This window comes from Ursus maritimus, unplaced genomic scaffold (assembly GCF_017311325.1).
Source record: "Ursus maritimus isolate PB19 unplaced genomic scaffold, ASM1731132v1 scaffold_5, whole genome shotgun sequence".
Taxonomy (NCBI): Eukaryota; Metazoa; Chordata; class Mammalia; order Carnivora; family Ursidae; genus Ursus; species Ursus maritimus.
This window is the reverse complement of record NW_024426663.1, coordinates 64330467-64357982: the sequence shown is the minus strand read 5'-3', so window position 1 is coordinate 64357982 and position 27516 is coordinate 64330467. Positions and strand designations below refer to the sequence as shown.

The following is a 27516-nucleotide window of genomic DNA, read 5'->3' as shown; positions in this document are numbered from 1 at the left end:
CTTTTAAAAGTGAGTTCGCTGGAAGCATGACAGGATTTTTTTCAGATGGAGCCAAGGGAAGGAATCCTTATAGTCTTTGAATGGAAAACTCTCGTCTCAAAGCAGGTGCTCAATGAATGTTAGTATATTTCTGTTTCCCTTTCTTTCCTAAAAAAGGATTGGAAAAATAAAAATGGGGCGGGGGGGCAGGTAGGTGGGAGAAGTAGAAGAAAGAATGAAGCAAGGAAGCTAAAGAAAGAAAGGAAGGTAATTTTCCTCCCAAAGGCTATGGAAGCTGAGACATGGAGGAACTTTGTGCATTTAAGCATCGAAACATTTCAGGGGGTTTTCTGGAATATGTCCTGGGAGTAAAATCCCATGCTGTCAGGAGACTTTTTTTTTTTTTTTAATTAGACTTTACAACCAATTCACTATATAACACCAGCTGTCTATCCTAAAGAGATATGACCACAGATCAGATTAGATGTTTCTTCTTCAGCTTGTTTCTTTTCTCTGAGTATTTGTTTTAAAGGACAAAAGAATTTAGCATCAGTTGTAAACTGTACCTTTAAAAACTAACCTTTGCTATCAGGCTGCAATCATCTTGTTGACCTTTGTTGGACCATATGATTCTCTCAAAAGTCCAGAGGCGTTGAATAGATCTTTGTGTGCTCAGCCCTCAGCCAAGCCAAGCCTGCATGGGTTCTGTTTTGGCATGCTCAAGAGAACACCATAGACAAGTGGGTTTTGATTTACAGATACACACAAGGAGATGTGATTTCCTTTCCAGGAAAAGGGCAGGATGGGCTAATATGCTTTAATTTACACACAGGGGGCTCCTTGAGAAGCCTGTATTGTAGTTGGGGCTTGCTCAAAGTGGGTCCTTTGGCAGGAAGCATTACTCCCAAATGCTTACTGGTAGACAGGAAATCTGGAAAACTCTCAAGAAGGTGGGAGGGGAAGACATGGACACAAGAATTTTTGAGGCCGGGACATAAACATCTCACTGTAAAGAGTTCATAAATTTTACATGCCTCCAAATTTTATTTGGATCTGGTTTTCTTTGTTTTAGTGATTTCCTGTTTTTCAGGCGGGGGTGGTCCTTTTGCCTGGAAACACTGACTGCTATATTTTTCCTAACATGTGGTTTTCTGAGGGATAAGATTCCTCTAAGAAATGAGGTAGATTTGCTCTGATCGGCTGGGTGTCAGTTTTCTGCTTGCGGACATGGCTCCTTTTCATCACCTAAGCAGAAGCCCTAACTTAACCAACCTCAGAGCTCAACAGCCTTGAACAACGACTTGTTGGTTCCGTAAACGCTCCCAAGTTTAGCAAAAAGATAAACGGGTAGTGCTTTCTGAAAGCCTCGGGATTCTCCTCACACGTTCCTGTGCACAGAGAAAAACTGTTGCCTTGGTTCATGTTGAGCCCCAAAGCCCAGGGAAACGTCTGTGTTGCTCACAGGGGGCGTTAAGGAAAAGCATCCTTTGCAGCTTTTCCAGCCCTATTCTACACATTTGTCCTTTGTTCCCTGACAGACCAGAGAGACAAAGGACACCTCTATCCTTTGGTTGGCTTTTCCTTCGTGGAGTTTCCTGCTCGCAGTTTGGGTCCTCTACTCCATTAAGACTGTTCCTGTGACCGGAAGGTGATAAAAGAAACACATTCCAAATAGTAAAAACAAGTGTCCAGGAAGGATCTTGCCAGCAGGTTCAAACAATGAAAAAGCCAGGCCTCCAGTTTCTCTGTCTGGATCTGGAACAGCTGAGGGAGGAGTGTCAGCGAGGCTCTGAGCAGCTCTGTCAGGCACAGGGAGCCTGGCCGTGCCACTGTCCATGTCACAGGCTGGAGCCCCGGGGGAGGTGGGTAGGAAAGTCCAGGACAGCTGCTCCATCAGTGATTTGGGCAGCTCTTGCTTCCCTTTGTCCCGTGTCACATGTCCCCCCTCCTCCCTTTCTTACACTATTTCTCCCCCTCTTCCTTTTTTTGACTAGTCCTTTTTTTACTCTCTGCTCAAAACTCTGGACTCCTCTCACCTTCCATCCACCTAGCAAATACCCCCAAGTCCCAACTCTTCAGTGGGTCTCCTTCTGTATATCATGGCTAAGATAACAATGGCTCTCAGTTACAGAGGGCCGATCATGTGCTTTCTACCTCCCTAAGGTGTCCAGCAAACTTTGAGCTGGAGTACTAATCCGGACAGGCTAACTTGCAATATGCCTTCCCAGAATGGCAGCCAGTGTTTCTCGTTCTTGTGCAGCGTGGAGCCCGTGCTCCTGGCTGTGTGTCTCTCCTGGGTACCGTCCTTCAAGCAGTGAGCATACCGTTCCAATGTGGCTCAACCATCCCGAGGTCTTTTGCATAGAAGGAATGGGAGTATGTGGAAGATCACAGGGAGGTTTTACGGCCCAGGTCTGCCATCCCACCACTTTCCCCCCACTTTTTTTTTTTTTTTTTTTTTTTGGCTACAATCTGACATATGACCCCCCTCCAGCTGCAGGACAACCGGGAAATGCAGGATGAAGACAAAACTTCACTGTGGGTGATCTCTACAAGGAAATGATGTCATTTCCTCCAGGTATGGGAATTGAGGCTCAAAGATTCAGAGTCATCAGCGAATACAGCATAGAACCCAGATTCCAACCCTGTGAATACAACTCTAGAACTATCCTCTTAACCTTGGGTTCTGATTTCTTGGTCTTCCAATAAAAATTATTCTCTTTTTTACACCAACACTTGACCTTTTACAAATGTTTACCCCCCTCCCTACACTGTGCTGCACCTGTGAGTGTCCCAGGAAGAAGGAATGCTTTTCTTCCTGTCTGCATCATCAGCAGATAGCACGATGCCTGGGACACAGTGGGGGTCAAGAAAAGTTTGATGAATAGAGAATAGCTACGGTTTGCAGGGAGGTTCGCGGAAGGGAACCTGAGGCACTTCGTGGTGATCAGATTATTCACCACACAACTTCTCTAGATTATACTCAGGGAGTCTGAATTATTGCAACAATCACCCCCATGTAGCTATTTTCAACCCAGCCATAAGACTGATCATTTAAAAAACATAAGTCAGAGTGTATCTCTCTTCTGCCCAAATCTCTCCAATGATACACCTGTACCCAGATCATAGTTTCTTTCTTTCTTTCTTTTTTTTTTTTTTTAAGATTATTTATTTGAGATAGAGGGAGAGAGAGAGCATGAGCAGCAGGGGGAAGGGCAGAAGGAGAGGGAGGAGAAGGAGACTCCCTGCTGAGCCTGACCCCAGGGCTCGATCCCAGAACCCTGAGATCATGACCTGAGCTGAAGGTAGATGCCTAACCAAATGAGCCACCCAGGCACCCCAGACCTTGGTTTCTTAATACCACGCTCCAATCGGAGGAACCAGTGTTGCTAAGAGCAATGGCTGGTTCTGGGGCTGGTACAGAGAAAATTTAAGATGAGCCTGGAGTACCAAGAAATCTTGTAGGACAAAGAAAATACTACTACAACTTGTAGTACCAAGACATATAAATATGCTAAAAGCAAAATAAGAAATGGGGGTTTGTCAAATGGACACAGGAACTAATCTGGAAGAGTTCCCGATGTCCAAAGCCAGACCAATTGGAGAAACCAAGAAATAATGATAGTATTGGATTATAATCCAAAGAACAAAACAATTACACATGAGCTTATCTTGATATAAATAAATGAATAAAAAGGGGAAAAGGGATAAAACTTCCTTACAGAAGAATTCCAAATATTAAACATAGCAGGAATGAAGGAAACAGAAAACGACCATTCAAACACTACTTGTTATGGTCAAGATCCACTGATAGATGCCAATATTAGTGGGCAAAACTTTAAGAAGCAGGGTATTTCCATAGCTTCGAAGTATCTGCAAAAGTGTGAAATACTCATTAATTACTGTGGCAGTTTTAACATAGGTTCTCAAAGTCTTTGATAACTCTTTAGTCTAGGAGGTGGGACTTAACACTCCACTCCAATGTGGACTGAACCTAGGATTCACTTTCATTGAATAGAGTATGGAAAGGGGAAAGAGTTACTTTACGGTGGAGAATCCTGGCAGACAGCACTTAAATCAAGGGATCAAATTTAACACTACCAGTAGTTAACCAGGGCAATGTCACGTGACCTAGGTATGTGAAAAGAAGGACACTCACCTGTGTGGAATCTTCCCCCAAACCCGTAACCCCAAGCCGTAATCATGAGAAAATGCCAGGCAAACCTAAATCAAGGGACATTTCTCAAGTACCTGACCGTATTTTCAAACACATAAAGGTCATGAAATGCAAGAGAAGGATGAGAAGCTGTCCTAGATCAGAGGAGGACATGACGAAGTCCAGCATGGGATCCTGAGTTGGATCCTGACAGGTAAAGAACGTGAGTGCAAAAAACAGTGAAATATGAGTAAGGTAGGTAGTTTAGTTAATAGCTTTGTACCAACATTAATTACTTAGTTCGGGTAAATGTCACGGTTATGTAAGACGTTACTATGATGGGAAACTGGGTGAAAAGTAGGTGGGGTCTTTCTGGATTATCATTGCAATTTTTCTAGAAATCCAAAATTATTTAAAAGTAGAATGTTTCTAAAAATACTGAAAACAAACAAACAAACCCATGCCTCCATTTTCCACTGAGTCAAGTGTGATGGGATGCTCCTGGTTCCCTCTCTGTCCATCTTCTCTCATTCCCTCCATGCCTCCTGCAGCTTTGGCTCTGCACGTGACCATCTGTCCCTCCAACACTCCTAGCACACTCTCACCTCAGGGACTTGACACTAATTATTCCCTTTGCAGGAAAGCTTTCCCCAAACACACCTTCGTGGTTAGTTCCCTTATCTTTCAGAGATTTTGACTCAGAGGTCCGCTCCTCAGGAGGCCCTCTCAGATCAAGCTGTATAAAAGAGCACACAGGTCCAGAATACCTGGTTCCCACTCCTGTGTTGCTTCTCTCTATTGTGCTTAATATCACCTGCCATTCAATATATTGTGTTTTTCCTTACCTGTCCCTCTCAGAATAATGGCCCCCAACAGTGTCCATGTTCTAACCCCTAAAACCTCTGAATGCATTAGGCTAACATGGCAAAGGGGAATTCAGACTGCAGACAGAATTAAGATTGCTAATCATCTGACCTTGAGATGGGGAGATTATCCTGGATTAGCTGGGTGGAAGAGGGAGGCAGCAAATAAGTTGGGAGTGATTCCATGTGGCTCCATCCCTGTTTGATGGTTTTGGAAACTAAAAAGAGCCATGTGCCAAGGACTGTCGGCAGCTTCCAGAAGCTGGAAAAGATGAGGAAACTCTTACCTGTGGCCTTCAGAAGCAATGCAGCCCTGCTGACATCTTGATTTTAGTCTAGTGACACCCACATCACACTTCTGCTTAGGGAACTGTAAGGCACGGCATTTGTATTGTTTGAGGCTACTAAGTTTACGGTAATTTGTTACAGCAGCCCAGACAACGGACTCAACACATGAACAAAATCAGTGACCCACCCCTAATGTCCAAATGGGATCTTGGGTCCATCGAGTGCTGTCATTCGGGCAATGTGGGAACCGATGGATAAGGCGAAGACGGTGTTTATCATCAATCCTCCAGAGATGGTCTGCAAGTCAGTGAGGCTTCATGAACACAGGGAATGTCTGAGCGTGTGTGCACATGCGGATGGGTGACGTCTGCTGTGGAGTTTCTGCCACACACTCAGAGGCCTCACAGGCACGGTCCCCAGCTGTGGGGTAAATGCCATAAGTAAGTCCTGTACCATTTCTTGTGTTCAAGATTCAGAGTCTCCAGTGGATTTGGAAAACACTTCCAGACCCTCTGCCTGAGTGCCCTGACCACCCTGTCTGCTTTAGACAAGAGAGCAATGGCGGCCACAGCATCTTGGAGCTTTCCATTTAGGGCTGAGTCTGAGGCATTAAAGAAACCTGACAAGAAAAAGCTGATTTATGAAGGCATGGCAAGTGCCACTGCTGGTTTTATTCAGAGTTCTTCTCAACTAGAGTCAGACCTTTGAGGGTTAGAGATTGATGGGTGAATTTGCTTGCTTTTCTCATGTAGAATAACAGAAGAGCCAGAAGCAATAAAACCAAAATACAAGAGAGCTTTATAAATAAACGAGAAATAATAGACACTTGAAAGATAATGTCCCCAAGCACTTTAGAAATGACGAAAGTGCTTAGATGTTTTTAGATGAATGACTCTGAATTCATTTCAGAATGGGATTTCGTCATTACATTTCTTTTCTGAGTCAGTCAGCGAGAAAGTTTTAACTACAGATAAAACACAAATCCAACACCCAGAGCATCCGCCATGAAGTGTTCATTGATGTACTTAATGTGGCCGTGAATCATGTCGTCTCAGTAGAAGATTTTGGTTTGCACATGACAAGAAAACCCGCCTCAATTCGGCTTAAACTGTAATGGGAATTTATGGGCTCATATAACCAAGAGTCCCGAGGTAGGGCAGGCTTTGGCAGACTTGCCCCAAATGTTTACAACGTCACCGGAGACCGTGCATTCGTTTCCTGCCCTTCAGTCCAAAATCTGTTGGCCTTTTTCTTGGACTGGCTTCTCTCATTTCTACTGGCTCCCAGAGGGGTCAGGTTCCTTCCCGACATTTGGTGGACAGAGACACCCTGGCTGGGAGACTCAGGGTTGTTAATAACAGAGCAGACGTCACCAAACCAGGCCTGTGGGTGAAATCCAGCCAGCTATCTGATTTCGTAGATAAAATTCTACCGGAAGATCGCCATGCCCCCTCGGTTACGTATGGCTTACGGCTGCTTTCACGCTCTAACGGCAGAGTTGAGGCGTTGCCCCAGAGACCTAATGTCTTGCAAAGCCTAAAATATTTACTGTCTGGTCACTGACAGGAGCAGTTTGCTGACCCCCCGAAGCAGAGTTATAGAAAATAACTCCTTGAGGTCACCCCCAGCCTAGAGCCTGTTGTCTTCTCTTCGATTTTTCTCTCGTTTTCCCACCAGAGAACAGAAGGGAACTTTTTCTCAGGCAAGAACAGCAAGTGATTTTCAAAAATCATGAGCTCGACTTCCTGACGGTTGAGGATTTCCATGGATCCTCCCCATTGCTAAGAGTCACAGCAAAGCTATGTTAGAGAAATGGCACTTGAGGATTAGCTCTAATTATCACCAATAGCATGCACTAGAGGCCAGATTCTGTGTAAGCCCGTCACCTGTGTTAACCTCCCACAAAATCTCCTGAAGCGTGTTCTGTAATTGTTCCCACATTACAGAGGAGGCGCCGAGTGCTGGAGAAATGTCCTCGGCTTACAGCGCTGGTGCAGGTATGAGTGGAAGCCGGGCCATGGGCCTCTAGAGCCCCCAGTGTTAGGGCTTAGGAAGGGAAGGTCTGAATCACATCAGTGTCAGACAGACTGAGTGCCTTGGAACACGCACCCCAGAAGTCACTCCATAGGAAAACGGGCCTGTGGTCCACTGCCTTGTAGAAATACCCACATGCACTACCTAACCCGCTCAGGGAGATTCCCAACGCCAGTGTTTCGAAACTTTAAGAAATGCTGCAGTAAGGAAACTTGTTTGTTGAACCCAGTATTTATTGAATTTATTTGACCACTGCCTGTTCTTCGTGGGCAGATATGATGTCTATAAATATCCCGAAGAACAAACTTTGGATCCATTTTGTTGTATAATTTAAATGCATCAGTTAAATGTTTAGTAATAGGATTCATTCCATAGCTCATCATGTGAAACTATTGCTTCTTAAGTTACCTTTGTTGGTTGCCTTTTATAATCTTAGTCAAAGAGCCCTTCCAAGGCAATTAAATAGGAATCTGAAGTAGGTGGATCTCTGGGGGCCAGAGAGAACGACCATGGAATGAGGTGCGCTTCCTTGCTAAAAGGTGCTGTGTAGAGCCCACTCGTGGGAGGCCTGCAACATCAGGTTCTCTCGCATTGCAACGGCGGCCTTGTAAGTTGGATTGTAATAATACGCTGTAATATATTACAGGGCTAAATAGTGCAGGACAGGGGCACCTGGGTGGCTCAGTCGTTAAGCGTCTGCCTTCGGCTCAGGGCGTGATCCCAGAGTCCTGGGATCGAGCCCCACATCAGGCTCCTCCCCGCTGGGAGCCTGCTTCTTCCTCTCCCACTCCCCCTGCTTGTGTTCCCTCTCTCTCTGGCTGTCTCTCTCTCTGTCAAATAAATAAATAAAATCTTTAAAAAAAATAAATAAATAGTGCAGGACAACTATGTAGGGAATTAGAGACAGAAAAAAACCTGCACATTGTACAAGTGATTAAAGTCAAAGGAATTTAAAAATGGAAGCTATCAGCACAGCATGGATTATAGCTGACAGGCGAGGGTGCATGGGAGGATGGGACGCCCGAGCTGGACCTTCAAGGGTCTAGTGGACGTGGGCAGGGCGGGGAAGGAGGAGCGGGGTCTCACACCAGCAGGACAGAGCTAGCCTGGATGCACTTAGGGCTGGGGCAGCGATGTGTGGAGGGTGTCGGCTGTGGTTGGTGGGATCTGAGAGGTGAAGTGGCCGGTGTATGGAAGACCTCGAAAACCTGGCAGAACAGTGTGGCTTTAATTCTGCTGATAAGATTGTAGGTTTCTGAAGATGGCTAAAGTGTGTGTCATTTGACATAGATCTTCTGGGCTGCAGCATAAAAATGGATTGGCAGGAAGGAAGCTCAGAGAGGAAGCAGAATTCCTTATTACAGAGAAAGAAGGGATGGTTGAGGACTATTCGTTCTAGGTCCATGCGTCCAAGAGGGCTAACTTCCAAATCAACAAAGTCAAAGTCATTGATTTCATTCTTTGGAAGCGTCCATAGACATGGATTCTATAAGCAACTATAATTGACTGACCCGCTCTTGAATCACTATTACAATTAAGAAGATGATTTGCTTGCTTTCTTTTCTCTCTCTCTCTCTTTTAATTTATTTATGAGAGAAAGAGAGAGAGAGCACAAGTGGGGAGAGGGGCAAGGGGAGAGGGAGAAGCAGACTCCCTGCTGAGCAGACGCTGGGCTCGATCCCAGGACCCTGAGATCATGATCTGAGCCAAATCAGACACTTAACCGATTAAGCCACCCCAGTGTCCCTCAGCATTCTTACTTTTTAAATAGCCTTGTGAGTCTTGACTCATGCTGTTTCTTGAACCCTCCCTGCTCACCTTTTCTGGAATGATGCTTCATTAGTCTCATTATTCTTCTCTCTTGCTGATGTCTTCTTTTTTCCCCTCTCACTTAGCTTTTTTTCCTTTATCTTGCAGACCTTCACAAAGCCTCTTTACCCAACACCAACAAAAGGATTATCTTTTTACTTTCTCTTTCATGTATGTGTCCTTCTGTCTTTTTCTGTCCCTGACTCTGTTCACCTCACTCCTCCTTTGATCTGATCTGAAGGCAGATGCTTAACTAACTGAGCCATTCAGGTGTCCCTCCTTGCTTTCTGTTAAAATAATATGTGTGCATATTAAACGACTTTAACCATGTATATTATTTGTTTATCACAGCATATTTGGGAAATACAGAAAAATCCAGGGAAGAAAGTAAATCATCCACAGTGAGAAATGGTTGTATGTTTGGGGAACATTTCCTCCAGGAAACAACATGGTGGGGCCTGAATGAGGTGGTGGAAGAGCCAGCAGATGTGGTGGGGCTCAGCTGTCACTGCAGTGATGCCCGATGGCAGCCTGGGTCCAAACGAGGGGAGAAGAGCAGGACACTGGTCATATGGGTGCTCATCTGTCTTGCTCGTGAGCACATGTGAGTTAGGGTTAAACGCTCTTGCCAGGGTTAAACGCTCTTGACTTTTCATTCTCAAGGTAGGTCAACTATCAACATCTCATTAATGTGAACCTTTGTCATGGCACCTAAACCGTGTCCATCAACCCTTGCTCTAAGGGCTAGCCCAAGTCAATAGCGTGTATCAAAGAGACACTTCAGCTTTCCACAAGTCTTGAAATGCAATGTGAGTCTTTACTGAAGGTGTCTGGAGGGAGGTCACATCATGTAACACACAACTGAACTTCCTGGAAAACTCTTTACCTGGTCAGCTCCGTGAAGCTCCACCCGGCCCAGCAGTGGCCCCTCCAAAGCTCTCCCAGCAAATGGTCTCTACAAATCTGCAGGACTTGCTGGCTTTCTCTTCAGTGGTCTTGCTGCTTAGGCTTGCATCCTCTTCTCCTTGTTGTTTCTGGAAGTTTTCCTTTTTGGAGAGCTCCAGTTTTTTCTTTCTTCCTTTCTTTGAATTCATGCAAATCAATGAAGTGTCCCTATTTACTTTGATTCTCTTTACCTACTACCGTCTCTAAGAGATGAAGGCTGGGAAGCAGAGCAGTTCAAAGAATCTTCCTTAGAAAGCTGAGGAGGGTAAAGTTAGGGAATAACTAGGTTTCCATAATCTTGTACCTGCTCCATCAACAGGTAGAGGGAATCCATTTTATTGCGAGGCCGGAACTCCTTACTTGGATTATCTACAGATTAACTCCAGGCAAAGATGATCTCTGGAAAGTAGAAAGCTGATTACTGCTAGTAAATAAGCCGACTCTAAACTCTGGGAGAAGCCTGAAGAAGACTCTGACTGCTGAGCAGCTGGCTCCTTTGCGACGTTTTCTGCCACTTAGAAGTACAGGTTTGGGCACAGTGATTTATGAGGTGGAAAGCTCACACCAGCTCTGGGGGCCCTGAATGGTGAGCAAGGCCGACTTGCTTCATATGGTTGTAGTTTCATGTAAAACTTTTCAAGAACTCCTGGGTGCTATTTGAGAGCTGAAATGATAACTTCTCAGCCCTATGTTCTCTCAGTGGCTATTCATCTCACACCCAAACTTTGACCATATCAGGTGCACGCTCCAGGTCCCTCTGTTGGTGTTATGACAGTTACAGATGGCTGGGTGTGGTCTCACTTTTGAAAATGTCTGTGAGTCTTAGTTTCCGGGTGTCGGTAGCGAATCTTTATCTCCTACCATTCCTTGGGTCTGTAGATCTGCTCATTTATGCCTCTCCTTGTCCCTCTGTCTGTCCTGCAGTTGTATATACACCTGGCTACATGCACTGGTGTCTTCTCTACTGTGGAGTTTGGCCCAGCCTTGTCTTTGTGGTTTCTTTGGGAATCTTTTGAGCACAGAATATAACCCTTCCCTTCTGCCATAAGAGAGGAACTGTAAGGCTGGCAATGGAATTCTAGGAAAAAAAAAAAAAAGGCTTTCAGCAGCTTATGGTAAAGTATTTAAGGAACAAGAACCAACTGATGAGGGTGTGTATGCAGTCATGACATGTGAGAGAGAGAACAGGGTGTCTGTTGCTCAAGAACTTGACAATACAAGGAGTTCTGACTGACACAAAGCACAGGATCTCTCAGGTGTGAGGGGTGGAAGACAAGGGTAGGGATGTGAATGCGCGCCCCTTGCTGGAACATAATTGGTCTTCACAATCTCCTGTGCTGTCTCAGTTGAGCCTCCAACCAGAGAATAAAAGAGGAGGTGCCAAGTATGTTAGATCCCACTTGCCAAGGAAATGGCAGAAGCTCTGTGACACAGACCAAGAATTCAGACACTTTCTTCAGAGGCAGTTTGGAGTGTTGTCATATTTCCCTTCTCCCTCCCAAGTGTCGCTGTTGAAAAGGGAAGAGTTTTATTCCTTAAGACCAGTGAAAGGAGCTTCAAGGGCCCACTCAGACAGTTAGACACACCCCATCCCCAGCTTGCATGTGAGGCTAGGTCAGCCCACATTTGGCAGAACAATGGGAGAGTGCACGTCCTTGAGAGTGAACAAGATGGCAGTGCAAAATGATGGTTTCCATGGATCAGATGTGGGCTTATAGGAGAAAGCCGGCCTGTCCACAAGGATAGTCCGGAGGAGTAAAAGGACCCCACAGAGGCACAGACTTCTGAACGAAAGAGGCATTGCTTGTTCAAGGGCACTGTGGCCAAAGGCTCCAGCTAGATTCTCCTAGAATCTGCTGACACACCCCGCTAGAATCAAGCCCACCTCAGACACGCCCCGTGCCTAAAGGGCATGGACATCAGTTTACATCTGTATCTTCTCTCTATACCCCTACCCCTGGGCCTAGTCACAGAGCAATTAGGGCAGAAACTGTGGGCAAGAGAAGGGAGTACAGAGGGAGGAGGCCCAACATTTGCCCTCTCCCTCCTCATAGCAGAATTCCAGGGTAGAGCAGACCCGGATGGGGTGATAGGGAGAGGCTTTAACTCTGAACGAGTTTGGAGTTTTGTGACTCTCCTAGAACAGCCTGAACTCTGTAATTTTCCACCGGACCGGACTCAATAATGTTTGAAGGTAACCAGAGAACTTTTATTATCCAAGCATGATTGGAAATCAGAAAGAACCCGAAAATTTTATTTCAGGGTCAGGAGAGGGCAGGTGAGGGCGTTTAATCAGCAGCGAAAAATAAAATGAGAAATTGGTTTCTGGATCAATTAACAGGCTGGTTCCATGACCTGAACACATATTGAGATCGTGTGGCTTTTGGATTCCAAGGAAAAGGTCAAATGCCAACGGGCGGTGATGGTATTTGCTTAGGTTGCGTTCTCTCTGCGACAGTGTCTGTAAATTGCATAGCACCGTGTCCAGTACAGCACAACCCTTGATAAACAATAGTATTATTATGCTAGTTATCTTTAATTGTTATTCCAGGGCATGTGATGTAAGACAGATCACTAGACTCTCAACCAGCAGGTTAAGAAGCAGGGACAGTTCCAGGAGCCTGAAAAGGGAGCTGTGCTAAGTAAGAGGTGGTGGGGACTCTCCCAGCTGTGGCTTCCCCAGGAAAATGATTGAAGGGAGGGGTCAGAATCCAGGGAGGTAGCATGGCAGAAGGACTGGGCTGTCTGGATGTGGAATCTTAGCTGCCGAGTCAGTGGTGGCACAAATTATGAACCTCGCTGAAATTCAGTTTTCTCATGTTTAAAAATCCCCAAATAGTGTATACCTACTGGAGGGGGATTGATACCCACTTAACTGGGTTGTTGTGGTCTATAGCGGGCATTCCATTCACTTGCTTCCATCTCCCACTTCACCTAAGCTAGCCGTGTTTCTCTTTTAATTCTTGATACCAGGCATTCTTAAACTTTCCTGTTCTATGCTCTGTTTCCTGTACTTATTTGGGAAAGTAGTCTAATAAACTAATCTCTAATGGTAGAAAGGGATGGTAATTGCTGAGACTGGAGAGTGCCTTTTAATAGGAATGTGGAAGATGAAAAGTAGAGAAGAAATCTCCGAGCCTAAGCTTTCCCACCTGTGTCAACCTGATGGGACAGGGTTAGGGTTGGAAGGACCACACTAAGTACCCCCACAAAGGCCGGTGCTCCCCTAATGGCAAAACCAGCTTTTTTTTTTTTTGCAATGTGGGAACACAACTCTTCTAGCCGTTGATGGTGACCTGCTCTGTGTCCACCCCTGTGCCTGGCACTGAACTCGGAGCTTTGCATGGGGATCACATCGCATCTCTGTAACATCCGAAAGGGGAGGTATCGTTAGCTGAGAGAGGTGCCTACTCAAAGCCCAAACCAGACAGACTTCAAAGTAGTGTTCATCCCAGACACACCCCCGAGAGAAGAAGGCACTGAAGCGGTTCAAGAAATACATGTGTGGGTGGGGAAAAAAGATGAAAGCTTTGCAAAGAGGAGCAGAAGAGGGGAAAAAAGATGAAAAGCCCTGAACTTGAAATGCTTGGGATTGTCCTTGAACTCTTTATCTCCCTTCCTTGTGAGCTAATACCCAGTTCTGTTAAATCAGCACACAATCTACTTTCTGCAAATCCGCCAGGTACTCGACTGCAGACAAGGGGTCAAAGCGGAAAGCGCGTGCATGTCCTTTCATCGGGAGACGGCATTTGGCGGTGTTTGAGGGGACTTAACTTTAATTAATTGACTCCTCAGGAAGAGAGCTGACAGTTTTCCCTTCAGGGATTTTAGAAAGTTGAATTTTTTTCCTCAAAGTACTTTACAGTGCTCTGAATCCCTGGGCCTGTGGAGGAGGCCATCATAAAAGAGACACCCTCATCTTATGGAGGGTCTCCCTCTTCACAGAGCACGCAGTGTTATTCATCCTGGCAGGAAAATGTAGGTCCTATAAAGGATACTCATGAGGATATTCGGTGTTGAGATAAGGGGGACATACAAAAATTATAACTGAGGTGTGGTCCCCGAACATTCCTCCTCCTCCTCATCAGGAAACTTTCTGGTGGCTTCCCGTCTTATCCCGGTGAACTTCAGCACATGATGCAGTCCTGCTGAAGAAATCTCAGCCCCTCCTGATCCCAGCCTCTCTCCACAGGTTCTGAGCACACCCCTATTGGTCATCCCTAATCCGTGAAGCAAATGCGGCCTCGTGCTGGCAGTGAGGGTTGCCTCGGGAGGCTGAACTGTGTTTGCCCCAGGGTGCAGGCATGTGTGAACATGTCGGGAGGGTCTGTGGATGGGCCTGCTAGGCTCTGTTTCCCCGTCTGACCAGGGCATCCACTAGGCAAGAAGTGACCCTAAAGCAAAGTGAATTCTGGGGAAGCACGATTCGACATTACCTTGGGGGGTGCTGGCCTATGTCCAAGGGAGAAGGGCTAAAGTGAGATGGGACAAAAGGTAATGAGCTCTTGGGGATGAGGTGCCAGCAGCACAGACCTCCAGAGCTGGTGATGATGGAACATGGCTCCCTCAGGCGCACAGCACCTGCACTGATGTGACTTGGCTGGGGAGTACCAATGGCCTTGTCATAAGCTAGTGACCTGGCCAGGAAGGAGCCAGGGCAGCACTCTGGTGTTGCGGTCATTGTCAATGGTGACTGACGTTGGGTTGCAGTTGGAAGTAATGCTTCGGATCAGCCATAAGGAGAGAATTCCACGGTGAGCAGCAGAGAATAGCTGTGACCGTTAAAAGAAGTGAAAACTGAATATGGAAAAGAAGGGCTTCACCGACCACGTGCAGGACCCCTCTGAGAATTCCCACAGGTATCACGCTACATTTTGAGGGGAGAGGTACAGGAGGTCCCATAGACCTAGTGGAGCTGAATCAGAGAACTGTGTAATGATATTATTTTAGGCCTCTTGCTACTCCTTATTGATGTGTTATGGGGAATCAAGTCTATGTGTGTTAGGACAGTCGGTCTATATTTTGATTGTTGATGGTGGGCTATGGGGATGAGACAGTCAGAATGCTGACTGGGAATCACAGTGGGTCAGGAAGTGGGAGGATGGAGCGAAGTAATGTGGTTGTTGACCTTGGCTTTGAGGAGGCTATGTCATCAGCACCACTGAGTCAGTGGATCCTGGCCTATCCCCACACCTGCAGTGAAGCAGCACTGGGGACTCATCTTCCAAGGACTGTGCCCCAATTAAGCCATACTAGCAAGTGCCACCGGGTTGGGGATGCAATTCTGGGCAGAACATGTGTTGGATGATTGGGTACCTCTGACGCAGCTACTTTGCCATCATGAGTAACCTTGGGATGGTGACCAAGCTTGTGTGTAGGGTGAGGAGCTGGGTCTCTATAGAGCTATAGGTCTGAGAGCAATCTCAGTGAAATAAGACACCCATCCAGCTCTTCCCTGAATGGGGAGAAACTCCTATCAGGTCAGCACTGGCAGATGTACTGTGGTTTCTTCAGTAGGCAGGGATTGCATTGGCACAGTGACAATTAAACCACTATAGCTTAAGAGCATCAACTACTTGACTGACTGGCACAGATTGAATATTTGTATTCTCCCAAAATTCGTATCTTAAATACCTAACTGCCAATGTGATGATATTTGGATATGGGGGCCTTTGGGAGTGATTCATGCCCTTACAATAGAGACCCCTGAAAGCTCCATTGATACCTCCACTAGGTAAGGACACAGCAAGAAGACAACCTTCTATGAACCAGGAAGAGAACCCTCACCAGATACCACATCTACCAGGGCCTTGAGCATGGCAGTGCCAGCTTCCAGAACTGTGAGAAATAAGTGTTTGCTTGTAAGCCACACAGTCTACGGTATTTTCGTACAGCAGCCTGAACAGACTAAGACTCTGACCAAGGACAGTGTTCTAGTCTCTCTCCTGGAATAGCTGGTCATCAAAGCTGGCCCACTGAACCAAGCAAACACTTCTGAGTCTAGGGAGTTCTTTTGCAAAGAAAGACTCCAGGGATGGAAGAAATGCTTTTCCCCACAGGTGGATTGGGGGGAATTAAGGCAACTTAAATTGAACAGTAAAAAGAATGGTACCTTATTTTGCTTCCCAAGTTAGTAGTGTAGGACAGACAATTCCATATTACACCATGAAGAGTATTGGGAAGCCAATAAATGCATGTTCCCATTCAACAGTCGGTTGTTTTTAGTGGTGATATAATGGCTCCAAGAAGACTTTGAAAGATTTAAGAAATCAGTAGCTCCTGCTGGGACCCATGCTCATGTGAAGGTATGGAAGAGCCTGCAAACACAAGATTGACAAGTGAGAAAACAAGCCTGAAGCTCATCTTCATGAATTTATTATAAATGCCTGAAGGGGAAGCTAGAACCTGGTTTGAAAAATAAGAAAGACCTGTGGTTTAAATCATTGAGCTGTTCCCCTACCATCAGACTCTAGCAATGACCCCTGAATTTGGTCTTTCTTTTCATAGTTCTTGGGAAATAACAAATCATTTCTGAAAGAAGACGCCTGGATAAAATAAGACAGGAAACAACAAATAAGAAGATGAAATCTTTTCTTCCAAGAAAAATAGAACTAGGCACCTTTGAATCTTGTAAGCTTTGCGGTACAAACTTTTCTCTCTTCACGATTTATAGCAGATATCTATTTAAGTTCTGCCGCGTGTCTAAGACCAAGATTTAGGAATGGCTGTGGTCTTGTTTCTAGTGTTTCATTACTAATACTGATCCCTAATACAATACCTTTATTTTTAACATACTCTCTTCAGACACATCATGTACTCAAAACTTCCCAAGCCAGAATCGGTTTTGGGCAGGTGAATTAGATCATGTCTAGCAAGTATCAGAATGAATAAAGGATGCCGTAAAGCCTGGCAGGGAAACCATTCCGTCTACAGATCATAGTCAGTTGTTTAGAAACTTTGTTCATGTCATTAGCAGAATCAATGTATCTTTGATTATTATTGCTGTCTATTGGAAAAACCAGGGAATTACAGAATCTTAGAGCCTGACGTCAGCTTCTTTTCCAATGGTAATTAACTTGACTAAGTTCTGTCTTAGTTCAGGTTATCTGGAAACTGTCCTGGAAATGGAGATTGGTGTGCAGTAGTTTAATGAAGCAGACGCTGAGGAGTAACACCTATAAGATGGTGAGGGAAGCAGGACTGAGCCAAGGAAGAAGCTGAGTCCATACAGTTGCTACTAAAGTCTTAACCTATGTACAAAGGAGTTCTGGAACTGTGAACCACCCTTCCGTGTGGTCAGAAGGATTGCAAGGCACCAGATCTTAGTATCCTGCATCAACCAGTACTGTATGTGGGCTGTCCTTTGGGAGGAGCAAGGCAGCCCTCTTTGGCTGAGGGCAGTTCCTGGAAAGGGACACAGCTCTGAGCCCTCAGCAGATAATATTGCTCTCTCATGAGTTCCTCGGTTCTAAGTGGAATGAGAGAAATGGAGGGAGAATCTGATCATTACACTACAGACCTACGGCAAGGCCCCTTATCGAACAGGTGCCAAAAACAGTGGCTTAAACCAACAAAAAGAATTTGTTATTGCTCCTGGTTTCTATGTGTCAGGAATCCACGAATGATTTGGTGGGTGCAGTGGGGGGTAGGTTCTGCTTGTCTGAATAAGGTCAGATAGTGGCTGAAACAGCTGGGGGCTGGCCAGGCATCTCTCTCTCTCTTCGTGTGGTATTGGGGCCTCATCATGAGGTCTCTTTGCCTGGCTTAGTTTGGCCTTCCTCACAGCATGGCTGCCTGGAACTTCTTACTGACATTGAGGCTTGGGGCTCCAGGAGTGACTGACTCTTCCAAAAGAGACTAGAAGACGTTGCATGGTATTTTCTGACCTAGCCTCATATGTCATGTGACCTAGCATCTTCCACATTCTACTGGTTGGAGGCCCACCCAGCCTCAAGAGAAAGAGACATAGTTTCCACCTCTTGATGGGAAGCGGCAAGATCTGTATGATCAGGTAGTATGGGACATTTCTTTGGACAATACAAAAGCTATAAAGCTTATATTTTCTGATGGCAATAGATCCAATGCAGAAGAGTTTTAAAAGAATGGTATAACTCAAATCCTTTGGTTTTCTTTCCCGTTCAATGTACAAGTTCAGCCTAGAATATTCTGTATACGAGAGTATAGGAGACATTAGCTAAACCAGGTTGTTCCTGCATCACAAAAAGTGAATTCTACTTTTGTTTTTATCCATGACCAGCCTATATTTGTACATATCATTATGCACAAACTCCAAGTCAATTCCTTGGTTTTGCAGTGACGTTAGGAAATCATGAGATCAGGCCCCACGTTGTCGACACTCTCAACCTCTATTTAGACACAGAAATACAGTTGGCTCCCTTCGTCTCAGTTGGTTGAAGAAACATGGTCACCACCATGGGAACTTGGACTCATATTCCGTTTCCAAAGGGACGTAAACTTTGAAACCAGGCAAATTACGTTAGCTCTGACTAGGACAGAGTCTTGGATTCGTTCGATCGATGCTAATAGGTTTGTCCCTCTGAAATTTCTTTGATATTTCCCGGGAGGAACATAAAAATACCTCCGTGTGATGCAATGTGGGGAAACAAAAACCAGCCTTTGTGCCTCAGAGTGCTGCTCTTTGGGGATAGAATTCAGACACTTTCAACATCTCTGTCATTTCCTCTAATCTCTTTCACTGCTGTTCTGGGTGACCCGGATTATCAAACACTGCTGGGCAAAGCAATCGAGGCAGGCACACAATCAGCGTTTGTCTTGGGGGAACAAAAAGATTTGTTTTAGATTAGGAATCCACCAAATCAGGCTTTTGCAAAAACTTCTGAATCGTTTTATTATAATATCTATTGGTCTAGATAGGAAAGGCTTTTTAGCATACAATCTGTTGCCCTCAAGTGTACAATGTACAATTTAGATGATAATAAACAAGGCTCCAAATCCTTTTATGGTACAGAGCATTTTTTTTCTTTTCTTTTCTTTTCTTTTCTTTTCTTTTCTTTTCTTTCCTTTTTTTTTTTTTTTAGCAGCGTTTGGCAGTATAATCGATGTTGTTTTCGCAACTTAAAGCAAAAAGCATTTGCTGGAAAACCACTGTTGCAGAATGACATTGTATTCTAGCGCTTTCTCCAAAAATGAACATCGTTAAAAATAACTTTTGAAAGAAATGACTCAAACCCCAAAGATATAAACTTATCTCAAAGTAGTTAAATGATGGCTATCTGTACATTTTAAATCACATCCCAAATTTGGAGATGATATAATAAAAAGGCAAAGAATTTTCATGGTTGGACAAATATTACATCTTTTCTTCTCTGAAGAGAGGCTTTTTCAAGTCTTTATCTCTTTGAGGCTGGAGTGACTGGTTGGGAGATAGGCTTGCATATGTATGTGAAAACCTTCAGGACTGTTCTCAGTTCAGCTTGCATTTGGCCCCAGGTCAGGGGCTCTGGGACCTGAGTTGCCGCATTGTTTCTCAAAATGCTTAAACACGCAACAAAGGGTAAGGCTTTGAACCTTTTAAACTGCTGAATACTATCAGCAGCGCAAGTCAATGTTGTCCATGCTCCCCCAGTACCTAGACGAAGGGGGAGATGGAAAGAGACAACAGGATGGGAAAGAAAGAGGAGAGAATGTGTCCCCTGCTAGTGACAGGTCAAGGTGTCACCAACTGGGGAGTGGCTTAATAACTCTTTACTGTGAGTTTGTGTGTGCACTTGCGTGTGTGTGTGTGTGTGTGTGTGTGTGCACTGAGGGTGTAGATTTAAGCTTGGTCATCATTGCTCAGGAGATCACTATGAAACAGATTGGTATGAACCTTCTATGCATTTTTATCTTTTTATTTTTATTTTATTTATTTTATTTTATTTTTTATTTAAGTAGGCCCCATGCCCAGTGTGGAGCCCAACACAGGGCCTGAACTCACAACCCTGAGATCAAGACCTGAGCTGAGATCGAGAGTCAAATGCTTAACCGACTGAGCTACCCAGGGGCCCCTATTTCTAATAGTAAAGAAAAAAGTACTGAAGGAGCTTGGGTAATAAGGCTGGGGCCATGGATGTCAGCTCAGAGAGCCCAGATCTCTGCCTTCTTGCCTTCACCTCGGTCAGGAGGCACCTCTTCCCGATTAACAATGATCAGAGTAAGGGTCTCCCCTTCTCTTTCTTTAGGGGTGAACTCCTCAGGGATTCTGAGGAAATGACCTTGACTGGTCTCTCAGAGGAAGACGGCAGGTGGTTCTATTCTGTGTTTTTCAACTTCTGTCCTTTGCTCTCCTCAGACTCTCTGAAATTTGTCACTTTTGTCATTTTCATTTTCAGAAAGTGACAGTTCCCTGGAGATTTTTCACTCCACATCATCTCTTGACCTTTCTCTGAGAGGCTGTTTCTCATTTTGCTGCCAGCTTGCTGCATGGCCCTTTCTTACTTGCAAGTTTTTAGGGTGAATACTTTCTTGCATGAACTTTCTGTACCCCGGGCTGTATTTTACACGGGCACCAACTCGCCCCTGTAAAAAACAGTACAAAACCAAAACCAAAACAGAACAAAAAAGCAAAAACAAAACAAAACAAAACAGGATAAGATGACATGATGACCTAAGTTTTCCTGCAAGCTCTTGAATTCTACCATTTGGACTTTCATATTTCAAATCTTATGCAAATTTGACTTTTCAGGATTTCTCTTTATGTTTTGTAAGCACTTTCACTGAACCTGAAGAAACATCTGGTTCATTGAGATTATTGCAGAAATACCAAATTCCAGAGAATTTGACATTCCTCTTCTCCTTACTACTTTGTGTGTGTGTGTGTGATACGAAAGCCCAACATTAATAGATGATCAAAACCATGGGGCATTCGTATTTTCCCCGACCTAGTCTGAAGCATTGCTAACGTAAGGGGGTAAGACGCTAAGGGAGAGTCCTTCACTTAGTGGTGAATTCTAAACTAAGAAGGAAGAAAAAGAGTTTGGAGAATAAATGTCTCTGACAGCATGAAATTGCTCTTGAAATTTTAATGGTGGAGAAAATACTTAATAAGTTTTCATTTAAAATAGCCAAGTTACCTCATTTGTTGAGATGTGGTTGATTTACACTTCATTTGAATTACCTGATTCAGTCCAAAGTAAATAGCAAAATATATATTATATTATATAAATATATATTTATATTATATAAATATATATTATATTATATATATTAAATAAAAAATATATTTTATTAATATATATTAATATATATTAAATAAATATATATATAATAAAATATATATTATATAAATATATATTTAAGGAGGAATCCTGAAAATTAAGATAACTTTCGTGGAAATCTTACTTACACATAAAACTTCAGTGTCCATATATTCCGGTAAGTATTGTTTCTATACCGATCCTGTTTGGTATGTGTGCTTACCTTTTTAAAATTGCACTTTGCCTGAGATGTTATGTCAGAATGTTTTTCCATCATGGAATTTTGCAGATTATTTGGGTGAGCGAGGACATTTTTCACCTTTCTTATTCTGCTGTTACATGGGTAGCAGCTGAAGGAAAGGCTCAGCTAAGGCCCGTTTGGGTTTCGGAAGGTGGGGTGGGGAGGGGGTCCCACAGCTGTCCTAAGAATCACATACACTCACCCAAAGTACAAGTGATACAAGGGGCTTCCCCTCTTTATTTTCCTTTATTTTTTTAGGAGTTTGGTAGATGTATTAGTTTCCCATTACTGCTGTAATAAATTAGCTTGAACCTACTCACTCAGACAACATACATGCTTCTCTACTCTTCAGGGGGTCAGAAGTCAGAAATCAGTGTCATTGGGCTCCACTCAAGGTTTTGGCCAGGCTGTTTCCTTCTGGAAGCTTGAAGGGGAGAATCCGTGCCCTTATTCTCCTTGATTTTTTCAGCTTTTTCCCAAACCTGCCCTGCATTCCTTGCTCGTGGTCCCTTCCTCCCTGCTTCAGAGCGAGAAGCATAACATCTTATTTCCTCTCTGACTCTTGCTTACTCCTTCTCTCTCTGACTTTGACTCCTCCTGTGCCTCTTTCATGAGGACCCTTGTGATTTCTGGGCACAAGCAGACAACAGGGATCATCTTTCCTTCTCAAGTTCCTTAACATAATCACGTCTGCAAAGTCCATTTTGCTATGCGAGGTTATGTATTCCCAGCTTCTGGAGATCAGACGGTGGACATCCTTGGGGGGCCATTATGTATCATATTCCATATACCATAGTGAACAAATGCTCTGTAGACCTCAAAACTTTTCTCACTAGGCCTTCTTTTGAACACCAGGGCACCCTAGAGTTAGCAGGCAGTATTCTCATAACTGAGGAGAAAACGTTTTAAGCTGCAACCACTGTTATAATTTTAATATTTATACCATCTTGTCTCACAGAGGGTCTCTCTGATGGTTTATTTATGGTGTTTGGGCTTAGGAACTTAGCTTTTAAACCTATACCACTGCTTGTAAGAGAGCATGAGGGCAGGAATATCTAGACGCTGTGAAATAAATTTTAGGAGTACTTTACTTTTTTGGACTCCTTCCCAGCCAAAACATTTTCCATTTCCCATTTATAGTCTGTGCCATTTTGAAAATGACTTGTCAAGACTCCTAGAGGCCGGTCAGTCAGTTTCAAATATTCTTACTGATGGACTAGATTAATTTTTATACCAAGATTTTTTCCCAAAAGCATTAAATCAAGATGCAGGTACTTCTTTCAACTGTTCAGTTTTTACTCAGGGACCACATTCTATGCTGATTTTCTATTCAAAAAAGGGGGAAGTATTCAATACAAGGGTTCCTTGAAGTGGGATAGGGACAGATGAGTTCCGAAGATGCTGGCAAACAGCAATTAATGTTAGGCTGGGCAAAGGAGGGCAAAATAGGATGAATGGTCACGTCAGAGCACTATAGCCCATACTGGTACCAGGGATGACCCCCAATACACGAGGTTGCTTCAGAAGTCTGGGGTCATCTCGGTGGGTCGCAGGAAACGCCTTCAGCCATCGTTGCCCTTCATTATCCCAAGAAAATCTATAGGTGCAACTTCCACATTTTCTTTCAGTCCCAGAGCAGCCCCCACGCTGGAATCTTATTTTGCTGATATGGACTGCCACAGGACATGAGAAGTACTCTCCTTCCCCAGCCTGATTCCCTGTGGGATCGTAACACAGGAAGCCATGGAAGGTTCCAGAACCAGGGTAAAGTCCAGGGCAGTATCCGTCAAGTACCCATCACTCATCAAAATGCCAAAGATGTCATGGTCACCACTGAGTGTTCATCAGCTTTTGTCATAATGAAATAAGCCCTGGAAAGGCCTCTTTTAAGATTTTTAACTCTCAATAAATCTGTCTGCATTTCCTTTTAATAAAAAATTTTCAAATTAGCCCTCAAAATGCCACCAGAGCCCAGTTATCATAAATCTTAAGTCTATTTAAGGTAAGTTTTCTTTTCTTTTTTTCTTTTTTTTTTTTTTATCCTTCAGGTTATAAACTGACTTAGGGCAGTGATTTTTTAACAAGTTAGCAATGTATTTTCCTTGTAGTAAAGTACCTATTTTTCCTGACAAAGATCCAATATTTTTGATTATCTTTCTATGAATTAGTTCACATAAATAGTAGTGTTTCTTTTTTAGCTAATCTAAGAATTAGATTTTACTTATTTACCATGGGTGTTTGGTAACTGCTTATGAAAGTGCAAATATTAAATCCATGGTTTTCTTAAGGGTTTCTTTTTTTATTTTGATTTTTACATGGTTTTTGTTTTGTTTTGTCTTGTTTTTGTTTAGAGAGAGAGAGAGAGATGCATGTGCACACTTGCCCGTGCTGGGGGGAGGGGCAGAGGGAGAGGGAGAGAGAATCTTAAGCAGGCTCCACGCTCAGCGCAGAGCTGGAGGTGGGGCTCAATCTCACCACTCACATCACGACCTGAGCCTAACTCAAGAGTCAGCTGCTTAACTGAATGAAGCACCCAGGTGCCCCAATCTATGGTTTTCATAAACGAAACAAAACACTTTTTTCTATGATCCACAGTACATTTTACAATGCAGCCAAACACATGGTATAGATATACATTTACATAGTTTTGCTTAATTTTAAGAAAAATAATTTCCCTTCTTCGCTATACTCAGACAATTCTATTTTATTCTATTTCTTTAAGAGACTACTTGTTATGACCCACTAAATCAATTTCATGACCAGCAGTATGAAAAACCCTATGTTATGAAATGATACAAAAATCCATTTTATTTTGAGTTAGAAGGGGAGAAAAAAACATGATTCTGGGTAATTCAAGTGAATTATCTGAACGTATTTTATTATAAAAAGATGGAAAGTTAAATCCTTGAATCATGAAGATTAGGGTTTAAATTTCTTTGTTAAACTTATTTTTGTTAGACTTATAATGACTGCTGGAACAATGACATTGAGTGACCCAGACTATCCACAAAAATTTTTTAAAAACCACATTTTTTAAAAGTTGTGGAGGTGGTTTAGCCCCACATTCCACTGGAATCTATGCTACTGCTTGTGAACACCTGTGGTTACGTTTTAGCACATAGAGAATTCCATCCAGGGTATCCACACAAGCTGAACGCGTGTATCTAAGGGAATCAAACGTTAGTATCTTTTTCTTTTGTGACCAGCATCCCATCCCTCCCAGCTCCCCCAAATCACCCCAAAAAAAGAAGTTACAAGGGCTGACTATTTTTATTCTGGAAAAATACCGAGATTGTCTGAGCTGCTGGAAGCTTTAAGACATTCTGAAAGTGCTCTCTGTTGGGTCAGAGAAGATATGACTGGGAAAGGTAAGTTTGGACTGATGAAGGATGGAGTTCAGATTTGCAGAAGAGCTGCCCGGGTGTCTAGAAAAGCCTGCAATGACCCGCCTTGAGAAATTAAAGCCCAGAAAAGATGAGGATGCTTCTCTACTCTAGAATTCCAATTGGAAACACGACTAAACTGTGAAATAAGCACAACAAATCCATTGAATTCTTATGTTTCCATTGGTTAGGGCTTTAATGCCATCAACATATGAAATTGTTTCAAGCTTTTCCTCAGACCTTTTGATGCCTCCCATGCGGAAGTGCCCCAGGCACGTCGTCATTATCCTGCCTGTTGCCTGCCCTAGCTGCTTCTGGAAAGAAGTGAGGTTGTAATTGTAGTTGGTGGTGGTGGCCCATGGGTATTTTGTAACCATGTATAAAGCATTCCTGCTGGAGAGACACATTTTTCTTACCTTACTCCTCCAGCACATTTTTCCTGAATACAAATAGCTTCAATTCATCTTCACTTTTATACTGCCTTCATTGCTGCTTCTAAATGCATTTCACATCAACTGAAGAGTTTTCTAAGTGGGTGACCTTCACATCCTTGTGCAGGAGAAAATACAAAATGAGACCTGGGATTACCATTTTAAATGGAAGAGCTGTAGAGGGAGAAAAAGAGCTCCCCCAGGCCCTTGAAGCCGAGTTGATTGGTCAGAAAGAGCTAGAGGCAGAACACATCTCTTTCTGCTATATTTGCTGCATTTCTTGACTGGTTTTTAGGTTCTAGGCTTTAAAAAGGAAATCCCTAAAGCAAAGAAGGGCATATGAAGAATGGGAAATAACATTTGCTTGGCATCGGGGCTTCGCACCTGCGCTCATTTGTCTGGACCAACAATATGAGCCGTTCATTCGTCACATAGCCACTGAGCACCTCCCATGGACCAGGCTCTTACACACACACACACACACACACACACACACCCTATATTTTATATAGGTATGTATGTGTCTTCCAGTAAGTGCTAGAGAAAACAACAACACATCAAAGAGGAAAGGAGTGTGGTAGGCAGGCAAGATCTCTCAATTATGGTGACCTGTGACCAGAATCTGAAAGCAAGTGAGAAGAAAGAGCCCTGTAAACATGTGTAAACCCCGGATGTGGGAGCTGCTTGGCCTGTCTAAGGAACAACAGGAAGGTCTGCGTGTCTGGAGCTAAGTGAGGGGGTAGTACAAGATGACGCCATAGAGATAAAGCCTTATGGTCTTTCCCTCCCTCCCTCTCTCCTCCCGTCCCTCTCTCCCTTCCTCCCTCCCTTCCTTCTTTTCATCCTCCTTCCTTCTTTCCTTCCTTCCCTTCCTTGGTTCTTTCCCTTCCCTCCCTCCCTCCTCCCTTCCTTTCTACCCTTCTGTGTAGTTGTGGTATTCATTTGACCCACAGTTAGATTCATTTGTTTCAATTTGCTTTCCATGTCAATTTTGTTTATCTGTCCGTATTGATTTAATTTTATTTTCAGCTACGTAGGATATTAAGATGCTTTCAAAAACCAAAACCATACAAAATGATACACTCAGTGAAATGTCACACCCTCCTCTCTCCCCTCTACCACCCCTGCCTTATTGGCCACCAACTTCATTATTTTCTGGGTTTATTGTTCTTATGTGTGTTTTGTTTGTTTGAAATTTTTTTTTGTAATGATAAAAAAACACACCTATTTTCTTATTTTCTCTTCTTTATCATGAAACTGTTGGCATTCTAAATATGGTCTTTAGTACTTGGCTTCTTTCCACTTACTACTATCTCCTGGAAATCACGCTATATAGTGTTCCGCTGGGCATAGTACAATAGTTTATCTGATTAATCTCCTCTACTTGAACATTTAGGAAGTTACCAACGTTTTACACTTATATGTGATGCTGCAGACGAATCGCTTGGTGCCTATGTATTTTTGTACAGATGAATGTGTACCTTCAGAATGAATTCCTAGAAGTGGGACTACTGGATCAACAGTAAATACATGTGTAATTTTGTTACTTCAGGCCAAATTGCCCTCCATTGCGGTGATACCCTTTTATATTCCAAACAGCCATATACGAGAGTGCCTATTTCCCCACAGCCTTACCAGGAGACTGTATTGTCAAACTCTTGCATTTTTGCCAGTTTGATGAGTGAGAAATAGTATCTCAGTGTAGTTTTAATTTGCACTTCTTGTGAAATGGAACATCTTTTCATATGTTTTAAACAGACATTTTTAGATCCCTTTTGTGAATCATCTGTTCATGTCTCTTGCCTAATTTTCTATAGAATATTTTCTCTCAATTAAAAAACGTATTATATATTGGGGATGACAGCCTTTTTTCCTGAGGTAGATGCTGCAAACATTATCTTGCGTTTTGTCACGGGTCATTTGATTTTGTTCGTAGTGTTTTTTGTTTTAAAGTAGATAAATTCCTGACTTTATGGTCAATCCCATGGATCTTTCTCTCAGTTCATGAACTTGAATATGTTTTGAAGGTAGAGATGACAGGGTTTGGTGATGAATTTCATGTGGGTCATCAGAAAAAGAAGAGTCAGGCATGACTCTACAGATTTTGACCTCAACAACCAGAATGTGAGAGTTTCCACTTCCTGCAGAGAATCCAGTTTTTGTGGAGAATA

The 27516-nt window shown here is 43.5% G+C and overlaps 1 long non-coding RNA gene across 1 annotated transcript; it reads right to left on the bottom strand.

The window, feature by feature from the left end:
- Positions 1-12269: 12269 nt before the first annotated feature.
- On the bottom strand, positions 12270-25831 carry LOC121100761. Its single transcript, XR_005832543.1, has 3 exons — positions 25331-25831; positions 16187-16391; positions 12270-12574 (listed from the first exon to the last, which is right to left on the bottom strand). It is a non-coding gene; the product is annotated as an uncharacterized LOC121100761 (long non-coding RNA).
- Between the last annotated feature and the right edge of the window lie 1685 nt (positions 25832-27516).